We start from the raw sequence: 9,418 nt of genomic DNA, 5'->3' as shown, positions 1-9,418 counted from the left end.
AAAATCTGAAGGGTGGACCAGGAAACCAATTTGTTTCCAACAGTCAACCTTTGTGGTTTGATGCCTACCATAAAAAGTCACCCACAGAATTAAGATATTTAAGATATTTAAGTACAAGGCAAAAGACAACATGTCGATGTCCACAAAATAAAATATTTATCGGGGGGTTTCTTCAAGATGTACATTTTTCTCTGATGTACTTGATATCACAAAACAGAGACGTTTAAAAGAAATACTGCTGGTACCCTCATAAGTAACTTCCTACTATTACACTCCCAAATACAGCAGAACCTCTCTCGTCTATGTGTACTCTTATTGTAGGTTCAATCTAAGTACTTCTCACATTCTATTTTTACTTCTGTTTGTTTCTAAAAGTACTACTGTAGTGCTTAAACAAATTATATGGTTAAAGAGAGGAGTATCAACTTCCTGTTTGCACTAGAGCATGAATGCCCGGTGAACCTGAAGTCACATAACATATTTTATAGAACCAAAATATTTGGCCACTGGAACAGGGAAATATACAATATTATTGTATGTAAAAGGTAAATTCCCAGAAGATTCCAGGTGTGTTTAATTTTTTTTTCTTCAAAACTATTTTGTTAACTGGCGCCTTTCCCTTATTTTCATAAACCATGATTTATTCAACACACATTTACCAGCAGTTGCCTTTTTAATTATTAAAGTTCTCATGAATTAAATGTGACCAAACTAATGAGCACTCTTAATAAAAGACTATTGCCACTGTGTACATTGTCTTTGCTGGGAAAATTACAACTACGGTGTAATATGCTTATTTATCAAATATTTATACCATTTTGCTTTGAAAACTGCCTGGACTGAAATAAGGCTCCTGGTTTCACAGACCAGCATCAAAAATGCCACTCACTGTACTAATTACTTTAAGTGAATAAAAAATATTTTCTGTTGTGCCTCTACTGTGGACCAAGATTAATGTGGCAGACATGTCTCACACTGGATTTGATTAATGAACGGGAATACTGTAATATTATTAACACAGTAAAATGGATACAGCGACACAACATCAGAGTGTAAGTTTAGTACAGTATATAAATAAATGTCAGATTGAATTTCCATCAAAGCAACATGGAGCAACAACCACTACAAGTGGCTGGCAATTTGTTAAATGAGTTAATTGGTCACCAGTTCATCCAATTCATCTTAATGCTCATTACTGGACCACACCCAAAGAACAGTAAGTTGGGCTGCATGGCTCTGTACAGTCAGCAGTGACTTTGAGCAGGAGACTGAACCCCTGAACTTAGTCCAAACTGTTCTATTTAGAGTTTTAATCGGGCTTTGTGCTGCTCACTGGCTCTTCATTACAGAGAACTGCAGAACTGTTTACTCACTGAAGGCCAGGTGGTGCCGGCACTAAAAAGGTACAGGCAGGGGGAAAGGACCTAACCTTTAAACAGTGTCTTAATGCCCTCCCTTTCTCCTTGAACATCTATGCTTAACTGTACTCCTCTGGTCCCCTCCCTGTCCCAGAGTGGCCAGCTGGGAGCAGCAAGCTTGTGCTGACGTCCCAACTAACCTTGGCCAGTGTAAGGATTACTGTGCATTTACACTCAGTGCTCCTTCTTTCCTTAAGACTTATTAAGAATGATAATGAGCTCGGAAAGGAGCAGCATGTCCCTTTCTTAACTCTGTGGAAGCTCTCTGTCTTCCTCACTGCTATTTCTGCTTTCTATTCTTTCCCTCCATCCTTTCTGCAGACTGCCTCTCTCCCTCCTCAGTCTACGCTGCCACTCGCTTTCTCCAATGTATTGAAAGGGCCCAGGACAAATTACCAAAAAGGCCATTTTCATCTGTGAACTGCAGGATTTAATCGATACTTATTTCATGCCTTCAAAATCAAGCCTATATTACTGTTGTCTGTGTGATTTGTTTATTTTGCTGTGGAATATTCCTTCAGTCGAAGGGGGGAAATGCATGGGATGCAATTCACCTTGAACCTCCATTATATTGGATTTCTCTACTGGCTGATCAAGCATGCAAAAAGGACATTTCCTCAGCACTAAAATAAAAACAATAATGATGATTAAAAAAACATGTGTGTTATTTGTGCTACCGCAGTGGTACGTGTTGAGGGCAGTATATTTTTACAAAGCAAAACAACGTGGTAGTGGTAGTCGCAATTTGTATACAAAATCATTACACCGAGGACAACTGATAATGCTTATGCTCTAGAAAACATAAGTAATGACTTCCGAAGACTGTCAAATGCTGCTTGGGATTACTGATGCTTATTTGACATCAAAGACCCAAGGTCCACAGCCAAGGTCAAACAGAAATGGAATACACATGGGTTTAATTCTACACACCCCTTTGACAGATTCAGATGGGCACCTGTGAGACATGAGGCATTTCACTGACTGATAGGGCTACAGAAAATAAGACCGTTGGAGACATCGCAGACTGATTAACCAATGAGACTCTGAATGAGTCGAAATCTGAGAGTCTAGCCTTACAGGCAACATTTCAAGTACCATTTTGAAGAGAGAGCGAGAAGAGAGAGAGAAAGAGAGAGAGAGAGGAAGAGAGAGAGAGAGGGAGAGGCAGACAGATCCAATCAAGCGGCCTGGAGGACCACGTCCATAAACACTAAGTAAAAAACACAAACCAAATTGTAATTAAAAAGCACAAATGGACAATTAGTGTCTGTTTTCGCAGATCAGGAGCCAAGCTCCATCATCACCTATAGTAACAATGAAAAATTACCAGAGTGTATTCAGAAGTACGGGTGTAAAAAGAGGATGAAGGGAGTACAGGCGTTTGACTAATGAAAATTGAACAATATCAGTGCAAAAGAGAGGTAAAAGCACAAAAGTAGCTGGTATCTGGCCCACAGTGAACCCCTGTTCTACAGATGCAGATGCTGCACATGCTGTCTCATCGAAGAGTGACACTAATACAATCATTTAAAAAGCAGGAAAGGACTAGAGCAAACCATCTCTTTATGGAAAAGAAACTGTACGAATAGTTTGTAAAACACAACCGAAATTCATTGAGGTCAACCATTGCTCCAGGGTGTGTCACCTGCTGTTAGATATCATTTTTTGGTGACCTTGTACAATACAAGAAGCCACTAAAATTTGGGGAAGTTTACTTTTAGCAATGCTTGCTATTCATATCACACCAAATGCATGCTGATTCCATGTCTAAACATGTGTTTTTTAAGCACACCTCTTTAAGTGTTCTTGCTTTGCATGCATGAGTACATCTGCAACAGTTAGGCTACACTGCTGCTGCATTACGAAGGTGTTATGGAAAATATCCCTGAAGCAGACACTATGCATGTAACACATCTTTTTACACTGGAAAATGATTTCATCCAAAACTGATTTGTAAGACGAAAAAGTCACAGGGACAAAAGTATATTTATACAGTAAAACTGAAGGAAAAAAAACACCTCGGTATTTACCTTGTGTTGTGCCCGCAGTGGCATTTTAATATAGAAGATGGCTTTCCATGAATGATCTGTTTAACCAAAGACAGGAGGGAGAGGGGGGAAAAAGGATAATTAATTACTTATGTGAGCTATTGCACGGCAGAGACAATAAACCTGCCTGGTCGCCATGGATATGACATATTTGCTCTGAAAACAACACAATAATTAGCAATGGAGAAAGATCCGGGAGAATATGAGAACTCCGGGTTTAAAGTGCCAGTGATCTATTCCTGTCCTCATCCTCATCCCTGAGAATAATAACACAGTTGCAAGACCAACACATTTGCACATACACCAGAGTACAAGCAGTGACCCTTTACCAAAGCATGCAAGCATGTGAAAATAAATCTTACATCATACGGGTGTTTTGAAGAGATCACAACTAACCAAACATGCGCTGTACGTCAAGTGGGGTTTTTTTAAAGCTACTCTTCCCTCAACAAAATATATTTCAGAAAACTTAAGAGTCTTACAGCCATTAAAAAATAATTTTTAGAAATAAATCTAGCATTCTTGATAATTATTTTTAAGGATAAAAATTGAGTCATATTTGCTTCATATTTCAATGGGAAGCCTGTGACGGGGTGGTTAAAGGATCTGAGGGTCGCTAGTTTGAATCCCAGCCCCTGCAGGGCTGTAGTGTATTGGGCAAGCACCAAACTCCCCCCCACACACACACACCCCTCCACCCCGCTTCCTAAGGTGCAGCCCATTGCACACACTTGGATCAAAACCGTCATGTGTACAGTATGTGTGTGTACTGTATATGTTAGAGCTAAAATTAAAAGTTTGAATTGTGGTTAGTTTCAAAATAATACTTGAGAATTAACTTGCTTTGTTTGGGGTGTGCGCAGTACAATTTAAGTGTGCAATAGTTATGAGGATATTTATTTGTGTACTTTGGGGCAATGTACCTGCTTTAATTCCAAGTGATTTGTCAGAGAAATTTTGATAAATTCATGATGTTGATTCTCTGCAGCTTTTAATTATTCGGAGAAAGAAAAGACGTGCAAAAAAGTAGCCTACACAAATTTAGAAAAGAAACATTCATATCAGTAAGTTTTCAAAAGCTGAAGTTCCGCATTTGCAGCGTTGAATATTGATTGCATTTATAGCAGTTCCTCTATTTACAGTAAATGATACTGTGTCAGGGCTACAACCTGTTCGGCGGAGTTTCACTTAAGTTTTTTTTTCTTCAAATACACAAACTTTGGACTGAATTCGCAGCATATAAATACCCCAATTAGTATCCACTTTAAATACGGTAATTTGACAGGAAATGATAGAATGCAAACGGTGGAGTTAATATGACAACATCGTGTGTTTTTATCCGACTGAGCTCACTGAAAGAGCTGAAAAGTGCAGAGAGAAAGGAAAAAAGTTACGGCTTTCTGTTTCAGCTCTGCGCGTGTTTGCTCACAAACGCTAAACAAACAGCCGTTAGCAGCTTGAAACGTAAACGTTGTTGACAAAGAATACCATGAAAGCTTTAAAACAACGGCTCTTGTAGGCACCGCGTACACCGGCGTGTTTGTGCCGCCGCCGCAGCTGCTGCTGCACGGAAACTGATTCTCCACTCACGCCGCGTTTACCTCCGAGCATTTCTTTTAAGAAAAGAAATATCTATCAAAAACTTCACCGCACCTACCGAAATACTTTGGCATCGCTTTACTCCAAAGCTCCACTGTGTGTTTTGTGAAATAAAATAAGCGTGTGCAGTAGTTGAGAGGGAAATAAAAGGAAACTCTCACCTGCGTTAGTTGGTTGTCTCTCCGTGACTTCCAGCTGAAAGGGCGAACCTGTCTGCGGTAGGTAGCGTGAGACGTTTCATTCAACTTGACACTTTTGTTTAAGTTTTTTGTCGTTTTATTGTAGTATTTTCTAATAATTTCTCACAGGGCGAGTTGCCCGGAAGATCTGCCCTGGAGACCGGCTTCAAGCGGGAAGCGGACTTGTTAATTGAATTTCTCGGTGGGCAGGTGGTGCTTCGAAAAAGTGGACTGGAGTTTAAAGGCGGTTTCTGCTGACAGCTTGTCAAATCAATTAACAACCACTACTTTTACTTTAAGCGTGAAATATCATTTAAAGTGTATTGTTTAAGAAGTAATGTTTTTTTATTATTTTTTAAAATTATTATTTATATATCATGAACGTGGTTCTCAAATAGTGGGTTGCGGCCAGTATTGCCATATCAAAAGAGAGAGAGAGAGAGAGAGTATATATAGATAGATAGATAGATAGATAGATAGATAGATAGATAGATAGATAGATAGATAGATAGATGTAGTATGTTTTGTGATAAAACATTTTTTCATACTTTTTTCAATCTTTTTCATACCATTAGAAAATATATACACAAAGGTGAACTAGACCTTCACTAGTTATCCTATAAATGTAACTTCTAACTTACAAATTAATATATATATATATATATATATATATATATATAGAATACTCAAGGCATCAAGTTATTTACATCCCAACTAATGTTTGGTGACCCAGGTCTTTTCCACTTATTTTCATTGCCTCAGATGCACCAACAGTATAGTAGACATTAGGTTACATACACCGAGGCAGTGGCTTCCATAGCTTACTCATTAGTTACAACTGCTTAAATGGTATATGATTCTGTCTTTTAATGCATTAAATTAATGTGGCTACAAATCTCATTTTTTTATGGTAGACAAGCCTGAAAGTACAAATATACCCTCCCATAAAAAACAATGTGGCTGCAGATGGCATACCTGTGGGTTAATCAGTTTTTTAAGTAAAAAAAAAAAAACAGCTGTTTGCTGCAGCTGGAAATGCGTTAATGAGCATAATGAGACTGAATCAAAACACTGAGGGCATGATTCAGAGAAGGAAAAAAAGATTTCAAAAGCTCCAAACTGATGGTAGCTGCCTTGACACACACAGTGGGTCTTTTCTACTTTGAGCGATTGCTTTGACAGCACACAGTGGTGTGATCAGGGACAGGTCCAGTCAGACTGAGAGCGAGTCATTTACAGGTAATTAGATTTTTATGGGCATAATTAATATATTTTTATATATCATTTTATGAATAATATTTTCACATTTTCTTTTTTTGAATAACATTCAATGCCGGGTTGTTGTTTATCATCTTAAATTGTCTAGTAAAAGTTTACTTTCCCGTTGGCACAGCATTACCGTCACGTCCACCCTGTGTTTTCCTCTTCGCTCACCTTTTCTATTAAACTAAAACATACTGTACATCAATATGCTAGTGTAAAATACACCGAGCGTGGAGCTCCTTGAATGTATTCCACCAGCCTGCCTCATGTGTACAGTGAGGTTGATAAAGTGATCATGTATTTTGAACCCAGAACTTTCCTTATCTAAATTCTGCAGTCTTGTGAACTATTGACAAACAGATTATTGCCAATTAGCAGTTTTGTGATGTGTCCTGTTGTACATAATCAAGCCTGCAGGGGATCAATAACTGAGTCAACTAACAAGGTAGACAGAGCTCTGATCTGAACCTTACTGAATGGTTTAAGGATTTAGTGGTTTTAACCTACCATTAAACTACTCGTTTAAGATTAACATTTTTCTTCACAATCATCTAATCCCAATCTAGTTAAACATGTGTACTAAGGCGATTTAGAGACAGACTTTTTTTTTTAATCTAATTAGATTTAGGATTTCTCTTTTTTATGTTAGTACTTTTTATTTGAATAAAAATATCTTTAAAGTCTATTGGATAAATATGAGAAACCTCAGTAATAATTCAGACTTATTTGTTATAATCTCTGCCTGTACATAGTTAAATAGTCAACACATAGTGTGGCTTTTAACATTTAACAAATGTGACCCAAATTTAAAATTCCATATTATCCTGACCAAAAGAATTGAGTTCATGACATTAGTGTAAAAATTAATATTAACACTTCTGTTTCTTGAATACGAGTCAGCCTAACCTTATTTGTGCAATTTGCCTTCATTTGAGTTGTTTCCACATCATTAACAGACAGACAAACATATTTCTGAAAAGGTTAGGGGGAGAAATTAAACAGTTGCAGTACTAATGCTACTTTGGAATTGTATTATATTATACTTGAATGTTGATGAGTTATCCAGCAGTTTTTTGCACTACTTACATACAGTATGAACAGCATGCCATACTCAGGTTTATAAGTGAGACAGAAATTTACCACCATCCATCCATCATCGTAGCATTAGTGACAATTCAATAAACAATAACGCATCCCTACTCACTCATATGTTTTAAATACTTCGATATCACTGCTGTACGTATGATATAATATAAGAAGTAGCCTTTTTTTTAAAAAGTTCAGTATATGTCTGTCATTTACTGTAACTGCTTTATCATTTAAAGTGTCGAAAAGAACATAATGAAACACTACAGTCCTGAGCAAACTCCCCATGGTGACTGCAGAGGCCATGAAACCCATCCATCAGAGGAATCCTCCTGATGTTGCAATACTGTGATACAGAATAATAAAGACGTACGAAAGACCAGAAAATCAATAGATTATTCTGCAGATCACTTGATTCAGTAATGATCCAGTCCATTTATCGCCAGCCCTTGATTCATAGGGCCTGCTCTCAAGGGCATCACCACACAACCTCTGCCCCGCTGACTCTTCCGCCTTTGGTAATTATAAAACATTAAAAGGTAATCACAGGATAGTCCAAGGTTAGAAGAGACGGTCACCAAAGCTTTGGTTAACACTTCCTTTGAATGTGAGAAAAACACAGCTCTATAATATTGTATTATTACAGACATTACATTTAATACTTCAGGGCATGTTCACAAAGATGTGTGCACTGGCAGATGTATAGGTGTACACTGTACTTCCTGTTGCAACTGTTGGCACAGACAACAAGTTGACGATGTGTTGACGGCTTACAGATGCCACCTACTGTAGATTTTCCACTGTGAGGACAGGACTGTTTAAATACCAAGTGGACTGTGAAGTCATTGCGTACAACAGCTGTTGGTCAAGAAATAACTATGACACAACTGCTACCAAAGCACACTGTCTCGTCTGTGTATTACTATGTTGCCTTAAAACAGTTGCAGTGAAATGTTGTTGTTTTTTAACGCAGCCTTAGTTGACCTCCAGTAGTACTGGACACCATTATGACAACGCTAAACACTTATACACAGAGTTGTAAGTATTCAAAATACCCTCCTTCATAGTGATGGGATTATGGTTAACAAGAAAATTGTTTAAAAAATGTCTTTACATTCCGGTGAAGAAAACTTAATATGAATTGTTGGGATTGTAAAAGTAAAATCTTTGACATGCTGCCTAAAACATGTAAATTATAAGGATTTTTTTCAAATCTCCACAATACTTCATGAGTTTTTCTTTAATTAGTATGTTAACTGTTTACAGGTTCAGATGTTAGGACAAATGGAAAGCCAAAGACTTGGACTTTGAGTGGAGGAGTAGTCATGTGCATTTCTGTTCATCTTTTCAATTAAAACAACATTGCATTTTAACAAGTATCTGAAGACCTTCGTATCAAGGAATCAGAGAAAATCTGGGAGGTTTGTTTGCATGCTTTACAGCAGACACATGCTCGCCACAAACTGCCCAACTGTCCGCGGGCAGCAAAGAGAACAAGGCCGACTTTTCACAATGCATTCCAGCAAACTGGCATTCACCTTAATTTAATAAAGCCATGTACAAATGTCCTTTAGCAGGTGGCCGTCTTATGGAAGTTAGCAGAGGTGGCAGCTGCCTGTGTATGGTAAACAGCATTTCTGAAAAGTAATGGTGGCTGGTGAGGGAGGAGGGGATGCAGGGAGGATTGGACAGCTGTCACCGTATCCACCTCGCTGTGCTGACTTAGAGCTAATGCCCAATCACGTCTTTGTATATATATTTCAGTACATTTCAGCACTGTGTGCACCTAGTGTTTGAGGCCGTACAGAGACACGTGGTGTGACAG

The 9,418-nt window shown here is 38.1% G+C and overlaps 1 protein-coding gene across 4 annotated transcripts in view; it reads right to left on the bottom strand.

The window, feature by feature from the left end:
- The window catches only part of casz1 (castor zinc finger 1), a 160,933-nt gene extending 155,506 nt beyond the window's left edge, over positions 1 to 5,427 (bottom strand). For 3 of the 4 annotated variants that reach the window (XM_017035821.2, XM_017035823.2, XM_025059741.1), the window contains exons 1-2: positions 5,227 to 5,427; positions 3,449 to 3,504 (exon numbers count right to left, since the gene is read on the bottom strand). The gene's annotated coding sequence lies outside the window, so the exon portion shown is untranslated. Of the gene's footprint in view, positions 1 to 3,448; positions 3,505 to 5,123; positions 5,189 to 5,226 lie in introns of those variants that run through there. The other variant, XM_017035822.2, reaches the window with a different exon arrangement.
- Positions 5,428 to 9,418: the final 3,991 nt, after the last annotated feature.

This window comes from Cynoglossus semilaevis, chromosome 10 (assembly GCF_000523025.1).
Source record: "Cynoglossus semilaevis isolate Cse_v1.0 chromosome 10, Cse_v1.0, whole genome shotgun sequence".
Classification (NCBI taxonomy): Eukaryota; Metazoa; Chordata; class Actinopteri; order Pleuronectiformes; family Cynoglossidae; genus Cynoglossus; species Cynoglossus semilaevis.
Note: the sequence above shows the minus strand (reverse complement) of the source record. Positions and strands in the feature narration are given on the sequence as shown.